This window comes from Vipera berus, assembly GCF_964194415.1.
Source record: "Vipera berus genome assembly, chromosome: 2".
Taxonomy (NCBI): domain Eukaryota; kingdom Metazoa; phylum Chordata; class Lepidosauria; order Squamata; family Viperidae; genus Vipera; species Vipera berus.
In genome coordinates this window covers 31,965,821-31,983,219 of record NC_138203.1, presented here as the reverse complement: position 1 = coordinate 31,983,219, position 17,399 = coordinate 31,965,821, and positions in this window count along the sequence as shown.

The following is a 17,399-nucleotide window of genomic DNA, read 5'->3' as shown; positions in this document are numbered from 1 at the left end:
CTTTGAGCCGTCTCCTGTGGCTCCCAGCCGCCCGGTGCGTGCGCACCTCTTCGAACGGGCAGTGGTGCGCGCGCACCTCTCCAAATAGAGAGTGGCACCGCCCGTTTGGAGAGGTGCACGCGCACCTCTCCAAATGGGCAGAGGTGCGCGCGCACCTCCGCCCGAACAGACAGTGGCGCCGCTCGTTGGGAAAGCTGCCGCGGCCCGTTTGCACAGCTGCCGCCTTCAGAGGAAGGCAGCAGCCTGCAAACGGGCCGCGGCAGCTTTCCCAACAAGCGGCGCCACTGCCCGTTCCGAGAGGTGCGCGCGCACCTCTCGGAACGGGCAGTGGCGCCGCTTGTTGGGGAAGCTGCCGCGGCCCGTTTGCAAAGCTGCCGCCTTCCTCTGTAGGCGGTAGCTCTGCAAATGGGCCGTCGCCGTCGCGTAACCGGTTCCATCATACATTAAAAAAATGGCACCCGCGCACGTCCGCACATGCGCAATGCGCAAAACGTTTTTTGCGCGTGCACGTGCATGGACGCACGCACGCGGCTCCCACTTTTTTTGTGTGTGATGGAACCGGTTCCCAGTGGCTCTTTTCCTTTTTCAGGTTGCCGACCCCCGCTTTATACATTGCAGCTAATTTTAGTGTTACTTCCTATTTGTTGCTACTGGTGTTGAAAGAGCTATGTAGACACTCATGAAGATGGTGGCTACATTTCAAAATAGTTTATTGTCACTTGTACCTTTTATCTCCTTGTGCCACAATTTTTTACTTAAGAGGTTCCCTGAGCATTTCGGGGAGGAATTGGATGATAGAGTTGTTGCCAGAAAATGACCTTGTAGGGCTGCTGGGTTGTAAAAATCCTGATAACTTACTTTTCTTTAATTCTTTGCTGCCATCTTGTGGTTGCCTATCCCAGTTTTGTTATTCCCTTCTACCAGTAGTATTTTTAGCATATCCACGTCTTCCTAATTTCAGTTTGAACCTAACAGTTCTTGACGAACATCTCTGCATGACATTATCTTCCTCTTAATCCCAATTCATACGCAATATCAGCCAATTTCATGAGACAGTCTAAGTCCCGTTATCCAAGAGGAGTTTCAGATGGTTGAACTTGAGGATGTGGACAAGGTCCTTGCAGCTGTGAGCTAAGCCATCTGTGTTCTGGACCCTGCTGGTTGGTTAAGGTGTCATGGGAGATGGCATATGGCTGGAACCAAGTGGTTGTTAATGCTTCTTTGCAGGAGGGGATGGTACCATTTAACTTGGAGGAGGTCATGATGCAGCCCTAATCAATGGTCTCAGCTATATTAAGCAACTTTTGTCCTGTGTCCATCCCTTTTGGGGAAAGACTGTTAAGACGGTAGTTGGCACACAGCTTCAGGGGGCCCTGGGTGAAGCAGATTATTTGGATCCATTTCAGTCTGAGTTCAAGCCATAGTACAACACCAAGATGACATTGATCATGCTTGCTGCTGAACTCTGAAAGGCTCAGGACATGGTGGTGCAAATGTCCTGGGTCTCCTGGATCTTTCAGTGGCTTTCAATAGTTCCTCCTGGACAGATTCAGGAGACTGGGAGTAAGAGGCACCGTTTTGTGGTGATTCTCCTCCATTTTCTGTGGCCAGTTCCAGCTGGGTACCATACTGGTAGGCAAGAAGAGGTCAAGGAATGGGATCCACTCAGCTCCTGTGATGGCTTTCCCTCTCCTCTGGTCAGCTGTCATGGATAATGCCTGACAGGCCACTCATATACTAGGGAATAATATGATTGAAAAAATATTCTCCCCAATACCTGAACTATAGGAGAAAGCACTGAGGTTGATTTATGAGGTAGATAGGAGCTTCTTGGTTCTGACGGTTAGCTACTACTCTGGTATCATTTAGAACTCATTTCCTTTCTCAGACCCAGCCAAATTAGAGAAAATCATTGGTGCCTCCGATCAGAGAGTGTCAACTGGTGGCCCCCAGGGGGAGGGCGTTCTCTGTGGGCACGCCAGACCTGTGGAACCGCTTGCCGGTTGAGCTCCGGATTGCCCCCGACCTTCGCTCCTTCCGGCGGGATCTAAAAACCTATTTATTTGAGCAAGCCGGCCTGGTCTGATGGGTTTGGGGTTGGGTTTTAATATGGTTTTAACTATTGTATATATCGGGCATAAATCATTTAATTGTTTTTAACTTTTGTACTTTGTTTTTTAATGTTTATTGCCCTGTACACTGCCCTGAGTCCTTCGGGAGAAGGGCGGTATAAAAATTTAATAAATATAAAATATAAAATACTGTTTTACCCACCAGCAGGGGTGTCAATTGAATGGGGACAGAGCAAATTTATGCTGGCATATTTTGTGTGTTCCCAGAGAGGAAAACAGAACATTAAACTGGTTGTCTGGATGTGTGCCCTCTGAATTCAAGCCTTTATCTTGGTAAGAAAAAATCCTCCTGAGGCAAGATTTGTATTTATTTACCATAGTCAAAGCAAATGAAGATGTTTGTATGATTTAGTTTATTTATTTATTTATTTATTTATTTGTTTTTATAAACCGCCCTTCTCCCGAGGGACTCGGGGCGGTGTACAGAATAAGGTAGGCATACAGAATGAACAATAGTGAAAAAAACAATAGTAAAATACAAACTGGGACCCCAATTAGAGCTATCAGGCCAGGCCGGACTGCTGGAACAGGTAAGTTTTTAATTTGCGCCGGAAGGTGCGGAGGTCGGGGGCCATCCGGATTTCGGTTGGTAAGCTGTTCCAGAGGGCTGGCGCACCCACTGAGAATGCCCTCCCCCTGGGGGCCACCAGCCGACATTCCTTGAGCGGTGGCACCCTGAGGAGGCCCTCTCTGTGGGAGCGCACAGGACGGTGGGGTGCTGACATTGGCAGAAGGTGCTCCCGTAGGTAGTCCGGACCCATGCCATGTAGGGCTTTGTATGTCATTGTTAGCACCTTGAACTTCACACGGAAGGCAACTGGAAGCCAGTGCAGCGCACGGAGGAGAGGTGTGATATGGGAGTATCGGGAGGCTCCCAAGAGTGTCCGTGCCGCTGCACTTTGCACCAGTTGAAGCTTCCGAGTGGATCTCAAGGGCAGCCCCATGTAGAGAGCGTTACAATAGTCTAGGCGAGAGGTCACAAGAGCATGGGTGACTGTACGTAAGGCATCCAGGTCCAGATAAGGCCGTAATTGGCGAACTAGTCGAACCCGGGAGAAGGCCCCCTTGGTCACAGCTCCTATGTGATCTTCCAGGGAGAGCTGCGAGTCAAGGAGGACACCCAGGTTGCGGGCCCTATCAACAGGGGGTAGTAACTTGTCTCCGATGTTAAGGGATGGGATGTTCTGAGTATCCTGGCTTGCCGGTACGTACAGCCATTCAGTCTTGTCCGGGTTCAGTTGAAGCCTGTTCCTCCCCATCCATTCCCGGACCGCTTTCAGGCAGCGGGACATCACGTCGAGGGCATCACTGATGTTGTTTGGAGTTGAGATGAAAAGCTGGGTGTCATCAGCATACTGATGGTACCCTACTCCAAAGCTGCGAATGATCTCGCCCAGCGGTTTCATGTAGATGTTGAACAGGAGAGGCGAGAGGACCGACCCCTGAGGGACTCCGCAAGCGAGAGGCCTCGGGGTCGACCTCTGTCCCCCTGCCAACACCGACTGCGAGCGACCCTGGAGAAAGGAGGAGAACCAACGCAGAACCGTGCCTCCCACTCACAGTCCCCTGAGGCGTCGCAGTAAGATACCATGGTCGATGGTATCGAAAGCCGCCGAGAGGTCTAATAAGACTAGGACAGAGGAATGGCCCCTGTCCCGGGCTCTCCAGAGATCATTTATCAGAGCGACCAATGCCGTCTCCGTGCTGTAGCCCGGCCTGAAGCCCGATTGGTACGGGTCTAGATAAACCGCTTCATCCAGGATCTGAGGGAGTTGGTGCACCACCACGCTCTCAACAACCTTCGCAAGGAAGCGAAGATTGGAGACTGGACGAAGGTTATTCAATGAGGATGGGTCCAAGGTGGGCTTCTTGAGGAGAGGTCTCACCACCGCCTCCTTCAAGGCGGTGGGGAAGTGACCCTCACTCAGAGAAGCGGAGATGACCGCCAGGAACCAGCCTCGTGTCCCCTCTCGAGCTGCATATGCCAGCCAGGAAGGGCACGGGTCCAGTAAGCATGTGGAGGAGCTCAACCTCCTCATAATCCTGTCCACTTCCTTAGGAGTCACAGGATCAAATTCCTCCCAGATGACGTCGACAAGACTGTCCATGCCTTGTTCTTCCAGCTCAGCCCAGTTGGAGTCCAGGCCGGTTCGGATCCGAGCAATTTTATCCAGCAGATATTGACCGAATTCCTCGGCTCGACCCTGCAAGGGTTCCTCCCTCACCTCTTGGTTCAGTAGGGAGCGAGTCACCCTGAACAAGGCAGCCGGGCGATTATCTGCGGACGCGATGAGGGTGGAAAAGTAGTTGGATTTTGCCACCCTTATCGCAGCGAGATAAGACCTGGTGAGGATTCTTAATCGCAATCGGTCGGATTCGGATCGACTGGATCTCCAACGGCTCTCTAGGCCCCGTCTCCGACGCTTAATCTCCCGGAGCTCCGCGGTGAACCATGGGGCTCGCTGGGATCTGCGCCGGGTCAGAGGCCGCAAGGGTACAACTCGGTCCAGAGCCTCCGTGGCTGCCTTTTCCCAGGCTTCCACTAAGGCATCCGCCGAGCTGTGAGCAGGGAGTGCATGTGCGTCCCCAAGCGCTGCCTGGAACCTATCAGGGTCCATTAGGCGCCTAGGGCGGTACCATCTGGTTGGCACCGTGCACCCACGGCGGGGGGTGGCAAAGGGGAAGTCTAGCCGCACGAGGTGATGATCGGTCCATGACAGGGGCATAACAGTCGTGGCACCCCCACCGATATCATCGCGCCACCGTCCAGACAAGAACACCAAGTCTGGGGTGTGGCCTCTCTCATGAGTCGGTCCAGAAATTATTTGCGACAGGTCCATGGCCGCCATGGAAGCCATGAACTCCCGAGCCAGATCGGACGATCCTCCCAGGGACGGTAGGTTAAAGTCGCCCAAGACCATGAGTCTTGGGAATTCAACCACCAACCCTGAGAGGACATCGAGTAGCTCGGGCAGGGCTGCCGCTGCACGATTAGGTGGTAGGTATGCCAGCAGCAGGCCCAACTGCGCCCCCGGGCCGTATCTCAGTAGGAGAGACTCACACCCGACCATCTGAGGGACGGTGATCTCTCGCGGGCTAAGGGATTCCCTGATGATAACTGCCACTCCCCCGCCCCTCCCATGGGTCCGAGGCTGGTGCAGCACCTGGAAACCTGGCGGGCAGAGGTCAACCAGAGGGACACCACCCTCTTGGCCCAGCCAGGTTTCCGTGATGCAAGCCAGGTCCGCGTGCTCGCTCTCCACTAGGTCACGAACAAGGTGTGCCTTGTTAGCTACGGACCTGGCATTCAGGTAGACCAGCCTTAGCATAGGAGGCTGCACACCTTCGCTCCCGGGTCCTCCGGGGAAGTACAGAGGGTCGGAGCGTCTCACCGCTTGTACAGAGTCGAGATGACACTCCCGGTGACGATACGGCCCTCTGTTTGTGCACCTTCTGCCGTTCCCCACCATCCTGGGAATAGGATGTTCGTCAGTACGCCATTGGTTATTGTCGGCGACTGGTCCTCGTTTCTCACCATCGCGAATGGTCGTAGGCCTGGCCTGCGTTATGGTACCCGGAAGGCCTGCCTTCCCTGAGCAGCCATACTCTTTTCCCGCCCCCCTCCCTAACCCGACAAAAAACTTAACAAGAAACTTAACCAGGGGCCTCTTGTTGGTCTTGTGATGGAGGCCCCTGACCCTGCCTGGCCATCTCTCAGAGGCCCAATGGTCGGGCCCGTCATCGAGGTTTGATGTATTGAAGGCAGGACGAACCCAGGAGAGGGGGGAACTCCTGAGGGCGAGTAGATCTATGCAAGAATATTGAAGACGCATAGGGAGCATTGGGGAGCATTGGGAAGGCGGTCCCCTGGGTGGAGCATTAGAAGGAGGGTCTAGTCGGGTAGGTGGGTATCTGGACCGTCACCCAGTCACTGCCACTAGGTTGGGTGAACCCCAGAAGCAGGCCACTCCCCATCCTCTCACGATGGGTTGTGATTCTGCTTCTGGGGGTGGTCCAGGACCCACTCTGGGTGAAGCATACCCCATAGAGCTCTCACCTCTATGGGGCTGCAGGTGTAGGACAGGCCACTCTGCCACCGTGGCTTGCACCCAGGCCCATCATGTCCTGTGGGGCAAGGGAGGGCAGGGGGGTTTGGAGCTGGTGGAGGCCAGATGTTGATGGCCTCGGTGGTCTAGTCACCGTCATCTCCAACGGTCAGCTGCGTCCTGGCGTCTTTAGGGGTGTTGATCGGCACGGAGATACCGTCGGCACCTAGGGTGCGGGCCGGGAACGCCACGCCGCATCTAGTGGTGCTGCCGTCGAGGGGTTTTCGGTGAGTTGGTTGACCGGGGCCTGGAGAAGTTTAGCGCCGCTGTCAAAGGCCCCTCGGTGGTGGTCGATCGGGTCCGCATAGCCGGTCTGCGGCATCTCCTTGATCCCAGGGAGATGCCGCCGTTGTTCAGGAGCAGGCCAGGAGGTCGAAGCAGGGCAACGACTCCGGTCCTGCTCAGGGCGGTTGCTGCGGCTGTCTCTTCCGCCGCCTAGCTGATCCATTAGATCCGCGGGGTCTTTCCTGATCATCCCTGGCGCCGCTGTTGCCCAGGGAGGCATAATAGGGAGCCGAGGGTGGAGGCACCGGCCCCACTCCAGATGGCTGCAGCAGTTGCAGCGGCTCGGGGGCGGGTTAGAGGCGCCCCATCGCCACTGCCCCCGCCGGTGTTCGGGCCCGTGGGGAGATGACAGGCTAGGGCCCCGCGGGGTACTCGCCGTCGCCGCTGCCGACGATGCCGCCGCCTCCGCTACCCAGCTGGTCTGCAGCGTCTCCGTTGGTCGCTTGGGGACGCCGCCGGAGTCAAACAGGTGGGGGGGTTGGGGCAGGGCAGAGATGTTGCCGCCGTCGCCCGGGAGCCGGTCAGGGGGCCGGGGCAGAGCAGAGCCTCCGGCCCCCCCTGGATGGCTGCGATGGTTGTCGTGGTCCAGGGGCGGGCTTGGAGAGGCCCTGCCGCCACCGACACCGTCGCTGCCGGTTCCCTGAATAGGCGACCAGACTGGGAAAGAAGAGTCGTCGCCGCCGCCACTGTCATCCTCGCTGCCGGCGCCTCCGCCGCACAGCTGATCCGCGGAGACACCGCTGCCGCCCGGGAGCCGATCAGGGGGCCGGGGCAGAGCAGAGCCTCCGGCCCCTCCTGGATGCGTGCCCAGGGCCAGGGGGCGGGCCTGGGGAAGCCCTGCCGCCACTGCCATCGTGGCTGCCGGCTCCCAGACTAGGCGACCGAACTGGAGCTGGGGAGTCATCGCCATCGCCGCTGTAGTCGCCGCTGTAGTCCTCGCCGCCGGCGCCTCCGCCACACAGCTGATCCGCGGAGACGCCGCTGCCGCCCGGGAGCCGATCAGTTATTAAATGTTCTTGATTAAAGTGAGTAAACATACTGTAGCTTTAAGAGAAGTAAAGTGGTGGGATTGATTCCAGAGAAGTAGACATATTACTGTTACAACCAAACACAAAGAGGTCACTCAAAACAGAGGTAGGCAACTTTTCAATTCTGTGGCCCATATGTGATAGTGAGTTGCAAAATACATATGCATACATAGATATGCACTGAAATGCACACTTGTATGTGCAACCCTGCCATTTTAGACAAGATACATAAAAATAAAAAGGGGCTTCTGTATTTTCATAGGATTTGAAACAAGACATAGCACGAAGTTCCTTTTTCTTTACCTTTTATTAAGAAACTAAACAGTAGTTAATTCGGGATTTGTGACCTGACTTTACAAGTTATTTACAGCTAGATAACCACTTTCCATTCTTAACTGGACAGATAACCTCTAAGGCACAAATTTTAAAAAGAATTGTGAAGTAACCTTTTCCTTACTGAATGCATTATCTCCCTAGGTATTTGTGCATTCTAGAACAGCGGCCCCCAACCTTTGGGGCACCAGGGACTAGTTCCGTGGAGAGAGGTTTTTCCATGGAACACAGCTTTTGTGTGCTGCCTGCATCCCGCGGATGGGGCTTTGCTTGTTTGTATGGCCTGATTGCTGGCATGCTGCAGACTGGTGCCGGTCCATGGACTGGGGGTTGGGGACCTGTTCTAGAATATTGGCTTAACATCTACATATGTATATATTTTATTTCGTAACATTTTCTATTTAAAGTAACATAAACATACTGGCCAGTATTCTTTCAGGCTAATACAAGCATTCTCTCTGCCTGGTAAAACTTAGTATGTTCCATCACATTTCCTTTTCTGCAGGTCTTCACCAACTCTTCTCCTGGTTGCATAAGGAGAAACAGATTCTACTCAAATCCACAATCATTCATCAGTGTAACATAATGAGTCCACTTCAAGATCACTATCCAGTATGATTCTCAGTATTAAAAACCAACAATAAATTTTCAGGACTAAAACCAACAATTCAATTATCTTCATGTTAGGTTGCCAGCAATCATACTTTCTTCAAGATTTAAAACTTCTCCTTTCCAACATATATTTTTTAAATTCTTTGCCAGTGTATCAACTGTTTTTCCCTTCTTCTATTAATTTCCCCTCCCAGCTATCTGTCATGCTCTCAGTTTCTATTAATCAATATCAAAAGGAACAGAATGTTTGGGTACTTGTGAAGATTCATGACAGACTCACAGGAAGGCATAGAGTCCTGTAAGTGTTGTTGAACCCCATACACACATACCTGAAGAAACAAGAATCTACAACTGTCTCCTTGTTTCCCAAGTGATCTGGACAGAGCCAAGATTATTGAAGACAGAACATTAAAGCAATTTGCTTCCTCTCCTGACATAGGTCCTGCAGGATTTCCTAAAGGCTTTTTTTAAAATAAAGCCCAGCAATATCTGTCATTTTGCAACTCACACTATGATCTCTTGGATACACAGGAAGATTTTCTAGTAAAACTGGCTGGAGTTGCCACAACAATTGATAAAAAAAACATAGGATAACAAATGAGAGGATCATCGACATCAAATTGCCTGCAGCCTTCCAGGCTTTGGAATCTTACATGAGAGATGGAAGCTGCTGTTTGAGTATCTCTGTCTTCAAAATAAATAGAACCAGCATGTTCCCACTCAAAAATAATTTCTAATATCTTTAGAGCTTGTTGTTGTTGTTAGTTGCGAAGTCGTGTCCGACCCATCGCGACCCTATGGACAATGTTCCTCCAGGCCTTCCTGTCCTCTACCATCTTCTGGAGTCCATTTAAGCTCACGCCTACTGGTTCAGTGACTCCATCCAGCCACCTCATTCTCTGTCGTCCCCTTCTTCTATTGCCCTCAATCTTTCCCAGCATTAGGCTCTTCTCCAGTGAGTCCTTCCTTCTCATTAGGTGGCCAAAGTATTTGAGTTTTAGTTTCAGGATCTGGCCTTCTAAAGAGCAGTCAGGATTGATCTCCTCTAGGACTGACCAGTTTGATCGCCTTGCAGTCCAAGGGACTCGCAGGAGTCTTCTCCAGCACCATAGTTCAAAGGCTTCAATTCTTTGGCGCTCAGCCTTTCTTATGGTCCAGCTTTCACTGCCATACATTGCAACTGGGAAGACCATAGCCTTGACTATACGCACTTTTGTTGACAGGGTGATGTCTCTGCTTTTTAGTGTGCTGTCTAGATTTGCCATGGCTTTCCTCCCAAGGAGCAAGCGTCTTTTAATTTCTTGGCTACAGTCCCCATCTGCAGTGATCTTGGAGCCCAGGAAAATAAAATCTGTCACTACCTCCATTTCTTCCCCATCTATTTGCCAGGAATTGAGAGGGCCAGATGCCATGATCTTGGTTTTCTTAATGTTTAGTTTCAACCCAGGTTTTGCACTCTCCTTCTTCACTCGCAACAAGAGGCTCTTTAGTTCTTCGTTTTCTGCCATTAGAGTGGTATCATCTGCATATCTTAGGTTGTTGATGTTTCTTCCGGCAATCTTAATTCCAACTTTTGATTCATCTAGCCCTGCCTTTCTCATGATGTGCTCTGCATATAAGTTAAATAGGCAAGGCGACAGTATACAGCCTTGCCGGACTCCTTTCCCAATTTTGAACCAATCAGTGGTTCCGTGTCCAGTTCTCACTGTTGCTTCTTGGCCCGCATATAGGTTTCTCAAGAGACAAATAAGATGGTCTGGTATGCCCATCTCTTTAAGGACTTGCCACAGTTTGTTATGATCCACACAATCAAAGGCTTTAGCATAGTCAATGAAGCAGAAGTAGATGTTTTTCTGGAACTCTCTAGCTTTCTCCATGATCCAGCGTATGTTAGCAATGATCCAGCGTATGTTAGCAATTTGATCTCTAGTTCCTCTGCCTCTTCAAAATTCTGCCTGTACTTCTGGTAGTTCTCGATCCACATACTGCTGGAGTCTAGCTTGTAGAAGTTTAAGCATAACTTTACTAGCATGAGAAATGAGTGCAATGGTGCGATAGTTTGAACATTCTTTGGCACTGCCTTTCTTTGGAATTGGAATGTAAACTGATCTTTTCCAATCTGTGGCCACTGTTGAGTTTTCCAAATTTGCTGGCAAATTGAGTGTAGCACTTTTACTGCATCGTCTTTTAAGATTTTGAATAGCTCAGCTGGAATACTGTCACCTCCACTAGCTTTGTTGTTGCTCAGCTTTTCTAAGGCCCACTTCACTTCACATTCTAGGATGTCTGGCTCGAGGTCAGCGACCACCTCATTGTGATTGTCAGGGACGTTAAGCTCATTCTTGTATAGTTCGTCTGTGTAATTTTGCCACCTCTTTTTTTATCTCTTCTGCCTCTGTTAGGTCCCTGCCATTTTGGTCCTTTATCATGCCCATTTTTGCATTAAACGTTCCTTTCATCTCTCCAATTTTCTTGAAAAGATCTCTGGTCCTCCCTATTCTATTGTTTTCTTCTATTTCTTTGCATTGTTCATTTAAGAAGGCATTTTTTTATTGAAAAGTTTTACAGTACATTTTATCTTTAACAATCCCCCCTCCCCCCACCCCTACCTAACCTTCCCTATCCCTCCCCCCCATTCCCCCTCCCCCCCCCGACTTCCCAGAGCTAAGTACAAGGTGTAAAAACAAAGAACAATCATAAACATCCATATGCTAAAAACAATAAACTATTAACTCTATCGCCCTCTAGCTCATATAAAATGACTACAAGCAATACTAATGTTACATATAAAAAGAAAAAAAAGAAAAAAGAAAAAGAAACTTATTCAAATGCTAAATGAAACTTTTTAGTCCCATATTTGTTCTGAATATAATCAATCCACTTTTTCCACTCCATAATATAACGTTCTTGCGAATGATCTTTCAAGTAAGCCGAAATCTTTGCCATTTCCGCCAGGTCAGAAACCTTTAGAGTCCATTCTTCTATAGTCGGCAGTTCCTCCTTTTTCCAATATTGACCTATTAATAGTCTTGCTGCTGTAATTAAATTCAACATCAACTTAATGTCCACAACAGTAGCATCTGTAATTATGCCCAGCAAAAACAATTGCGGACAAAACTTTATCCTTTGCTTAAAGATCTTCTGCATATTCCACCAAATTTTTATCCAAAAAGCCTTAACCTTTTTGCAGGTCCACCATATATGAAAATACGTTGCATCTTCACCACCACATCTCCAACATTTAGGTTGATAATTCGGATACATACTTGCAAGCTTTTTAGGATCTAAATGCCATCTATAAAACATTTTATAAAAGTTCTCTCTTAGGTTTTGGGCTTGCGTGAATTTTACGTTCCGCACCCAGATCTTTTCCCAAGTATCCATTGTAATAACTTCTTGGATATTCTGGGCCCATTTTATCATACAGTCTTTAACAAGTTCTGTTTCTGAGTCAATATCTATCAATGCAAGATAAATCCGTTTAATATGTGCTGGACCCTGATTTCTAATTTGCTTTATCAAATTTTCATCAGTCATTGAGAAACCAATTTTCTGGTCTTCTTTCCACCTGGCACGTAATTGAGTATATTGGAACCAGGTTTGAACAATCTTCTCATCTCGCAAGAGATTGTACGGCTTCAAACACCAGACGTTCCTTTCCAAACTTAAGATCTCCTTATACGTAGTCACATCATGTTTGAAGCCTACATTTATGTTTTCTATTGCATGTTTCGGGATTGCCCACAACGGCATCTTGCAGTCTAACTTATGTCTATACTTCTTCCAAACTCTCAACAATGCCTGTCTTAAAGTATGCACTTTAAATACATTATCTACCTTCTTATCATACAACAAATATGCATGCCAGCCAAATAACAAGTCGTGGCCCTCAAGATTTAATAATCTCCCTTGTGTCAAATTAATCCAATCACTTATTCCTGACAACGCAGCAGCTTCATAATATAATTTAAGATTAGGCATTTTAAGACCACCTCTTTCACGAGTATCCTGCATAATCTTAAGTTTAATTCGTGGCCTTTTCCCTGCCCACACAAATTTATTGATACCCCGTTGCCATTCTTCCAAATTAGAATCTTTTTTAAGAATCGGTATCATTTGGAATAAAAATAAAAATTTAGGCAGGACATTCATTTTCACTGCTGCAATTCTTCCCAGTAAAGACAATTGCAATTTTTCCCAACTCTCCAATTCTTTTTGAATTTTTCCCCATAACTTTTCATAATTATTTTTATATAACTTTGCATTTGAGGGTGACAGATACACCCCCAAATATTTAACCCTTTTAACAATCTCAAATCCAGTTAATCCTTCTAAAAGGGCCTTTTGCGGTATTGTCATATTTTTGGCCAAAATTTTTGTTTTTTGTACATTAACCTTAAATCCAGAAACCTTCCCATATTGTGTTATTATCTCCATCAGGTCCACAACAAAGCTTTCTGGCTGAGTCACCGTAACAACCAGATCGTCTGCAAATGCCCTCAATCTATAATCCTGATCTCTAATTTGAATACCCTTAATTTTTTCCGAATTCCGTATTTTTATCAATAATATCTCCAATGTTAAAACAAATAATAAAGGTGATAACGGACACCCTTGTCTTGTACCCTTCTCAATATTGCATACTTCAGTCAGACTATTGTTAACTATTATTCGGGCAGTTTGTTTTTGATATAATGCCCTAATTGGTTGTAAAAATTTATCCCCAAAATTCATTTTATCTAAAACTTTCATCAAAAATTGCCAATTCAATTGATCAAAAGCTTTTTCAGCATCTAAGAAAATTAGCGCCGCAGGGATCTGGTTGTTCCTTTCCAAAAACTCCACCACATCAACTATATGCCTCACATTATTTTTCATTTGTCTACCACTAATAAACCCGGTTTGATCCCCATGAATCATCTGTTGCAAAACCCTCATCAATCTATTAGCTAATACCTTAGCAAATATCTTGTAGTCTGTATTTAAAAGTGATATTGGTCTGTAGTTTTTTACTTGAGTAGCATCTTGATCTTCCTTCGGAATCAAAGAAATAAAAGCAGTTCTCCAAGACGGAGGCACCTTTCCCCCCTTCTGAATTGTCTGAAACAATTCCCTTAATGGCTTTATCAGCTCCAGTTGTAGATGTTTGTAGTAGACCGCAGTCAGACCATCCGTACCTGGCGCTTTATCCAACTTCAATTCCTTAATTGCTATAAAAATTTCTTCTTCTGTTATCAATTGATTAATCTCCTCCTTTTGTTCCTGTGTAAGAACCGGGATGCTAGCATTCTTCAAATATACATCAATATCTGTTTCATTAATCTTCTCCTTAACATATAGTTTAGAATAAAAATCCACAAAGGCTTCCTTGATAAGATCCTGTTGAAACACAACCTTTCCTTTGTATTCAATTTTATCTATGTTAGAGGCCCTTTGTTTTTTCCTTAACCTGTAGGCTAGCCACCTTCCTGGTTTATTGGCATTGCAAAAAGTGTTATGCCTAGCAAACCGTAAGTTAGTTGCCACCTGATCAGCCATCAACTTATCAAATTGTCCTCTTAACAAGTTAATAACCTCTTTAATCTTCACATCCGATGGATTCAAAATTAGGGCCTTTTCTTTTTCCCTAATTTCATTCTCCAGTTCTTTCCTCCTAATTTCCATATTACATCTGTATTTATTATTCATATATATTAACACCCCTCTCATATAAGCTTTGCTAGCATCCCAAACCATGTCCATAGAAGTATCCTTGTTCATATTAATTTCAAAAAAGTCTTTCATCTGCTTTTTACATTCTTCCACATTTCTCTGATTGCTAAACAAATTCTCATTTACGCGCCAGGAGCGCCTATCTCTATTGTCCTTATTGATCTCTAACCAGACTGGACTATGGTCAGATATAGTTCTTGCACAGATCTTTATCTTCTTAATCCTAGAAAAAAAATCATTAGTCAGTAATATAAAATCAATCCTAGAAAAAGATTGGTGTCTATCAGAAAAAAAAGTATAATCCTTTTCATGTAAATGCGTTTCACGCCAAATGTCTCGTAATTCCAGATCATCCTTCATTTCAAAAAAAGATTTAGGCAGTCTAGCATGACTCGGGGCATGTTCAAAAAAACCCCAATTTGTCCAGCTGTACATCCAAGACACCATTCCAATCTCCCATAAAAATAAAAGATTTATAATCCAACTGGGTAATCTTTGTATGTAGTGAACTATAAAAGTCAGCTTGTTGTTGATTTGGAGCATACAGTCCAACTAAAAGCGTTTTTTTGCCTTCTAACAGCAAATCTATCATAACATATCTTCCTTGCTTATCTACTTCAATTAGTTCCGCTGTCAGAGTATTCTTAACATAAATAACCACTCCATTTTTCTTATTCATTGCAGAAGCAATAAATTGCGTACCCAACCTTGAATTCAACAAGTACTTTTGGTCCATAACCCTAATATGCGTTTCTTGCAAGCAAATAACATCAGTCTTAAATTGTTTTAAATATTGAAAAACTTTCTTTCTCTTCTGTGGTGAATTTAATCCATTAACATTCCAGGTTAGGAACTTAGTCGCCATTCTTGGCGTCCCGAAGCTTCTGGAGCACGTCTGCCAGGACCCCTTTAACTTCCTTAGGCTGCGCCCCTCCCACAGCTTCACTGTAAGTACGCTTTGGAGGTTCCATAACTTTCTGCTGATCTTGTTCTTGCTCTTGTCTCACTCGTCTTAAAGCGGCACGCGTCATCCTCTGCTCTCCAGCAGCTGCCGATAAAACTGTAATTTGATCCCCTCCAGCACCATTCTCCTCTGTCTGTGTTCCATCAGCATCTTGAGGCTTTCCCTCGCCATATCCCTTTACAGCTTCCAGAAGTGATAGAGGGGTTGCTTTTAAAACTTTGCTGTAAAAATCACGTGCCTGAGTCACTGTAACCAAACGGTATCTTTTACCTTCATGCATCACCACCATGCCCACTGGAATCTCCCATCTAAACTTGATGTCACATTTCTTAAGTTCCTGTGCTAGGAAGGCAAAATCTTTCCTTCTCCTTAAAATCTTTGGAGGAATCTCTTTTAAAACCAAAACTTCTTGCTCAGCAACCACAAACTTAGTATCATAAGCAACTTGAATAACTTCATCCCTAATTGCTCTCTTTGTAAAGTAAACAACCACATCTCTAGGTAACTTCCTCTGCCTTGCAATCCAGGAGTTCACACGAAAGATTTTATCTATACTTCCCTCAATTTCAGCTGCTGATTGGCCCAGTATCACTTCCAAAGCCTCGGAGATCAGCTGCTTTAAATCTTCTTTAGGATTCTCTTTTAAGCCCCTGATTCTGATAGCAAACTCCATCTGATGGTACTGGACCAGACTCAAGTCTCCATCCATTTTATCCCTTATATTTTCATTCTCTAATACTTTTACTTCTAATATAGAGTTCTTTTGACTAAGATCCTCCACTTTTTCATCCAAGCTTTGCACACATACAACCACATTTTCAATTGTAGACAAGATGTCTGCCCTCATTGCTCTAAACTTCTCTTCCAGCTTCTCTTCCATTTTCTCCTCCAATTTCTCCTCCAGCTTTTCCATCATATCTGACATTAATTGTGTTTGCTTTTCAAAGGCATCCTGTAAATCTTTAAGAGTCAGTGCCGGAGCAGGTGTGGGAGGGAGCAAAGCTTGCAACGAAGTCTGTTGCACCGGGGAAGCCCCCGCACTCCGAAGAACTTTAGAGGCTTTCGTCGCCATCTTCCCCCACTTTCACTTGTTGCGCACTTTCACTTTTAATCCATAAAATCCGTTGAGCTAGAGAGTAAAGATAAAAGTCCACTTCACCTTGACCTCCTGTACCGCTCTGCCTGCGTCTTGATACTCAAGAGTCTTTCCTTCTGGCAGGGGTGGTTGCTAACGCTTGGCTCTGCTCCAAAAATCACAGAGCAGAGACGCTGCACAGCCCGGAGCAAACCCAGGCTTCGGGGGGGCTCAATCCTTCAGCCGCCCAAACTTAAAGCTCAGGCGGCCCCGGAGAGCTCAACCCCTACCTGGGGCCTCACCCCCTCCTCTTCTCCCAGGGAGGGGGCTTCCGAATCACCAAAACAGCTGATCGGCGCTGTTTTTCAGTGATTCAACAAAGCTGCGGAGCGGACAGCCCAGAGATGGCTGTCTTCAGCGTCGCATCACCACCGGAAGTCCAAGAAGGCATTCTTATCTCTTCTAGCTATTCTTTGGAATTCTGCATTTAATTGGGCATATCTTTCTTTTTCTCCCTTGCCTTTCGCTTCCCTCCTTTCCTCAGCTATTTGCAAAGCTTCCTCAGACAGCCATTTTGCTTTCTTGCATTTCTTTTTCTTTGGGATGGTTTTGGTTGCTACCTGTTGTACAATGTTGCGAACCTCTGTCCATAGTTCTTCAGGCACTCTGTCTATCAGATCTAATTCCTTAAATCTATTTGTCACCTCTACTGTATATTCAACAGGGATATGATTTAATTCATACCTGACTGGCCTAGCGCTTTTCCCTACTTTCTTTAATTTAAGCCTAAACTTTGCAACAAGAAGCTCATGGTCTGAGCCACAGTCAGCTCCTGGTCTTATTTTTACTGACTGTATAGAGCTTCTCCATCTTTGGCTGCAGAGCATATAGTCAATCTGATTTCTGTGTTGACCGTCTGGTGATGTCCATGTGTAAAGCTGTCTCTTGGGTTGTTGGAAAAGAGTGTTTGCTATGACCATCGTATTCTCTTGACAAAATTCTATCAGCCTGTGCCCTGCTTCATTTTGTACTCCAAGGCCAAACTTGCCTGTTATTCCAGTTATCTTTTGGCTTCCTACTTTAGCATTCCAATCCCCCATGACGATAAGGACATCATTTTGGGGTGTTAGTTCTATAAGGTGCTGTAGGGCT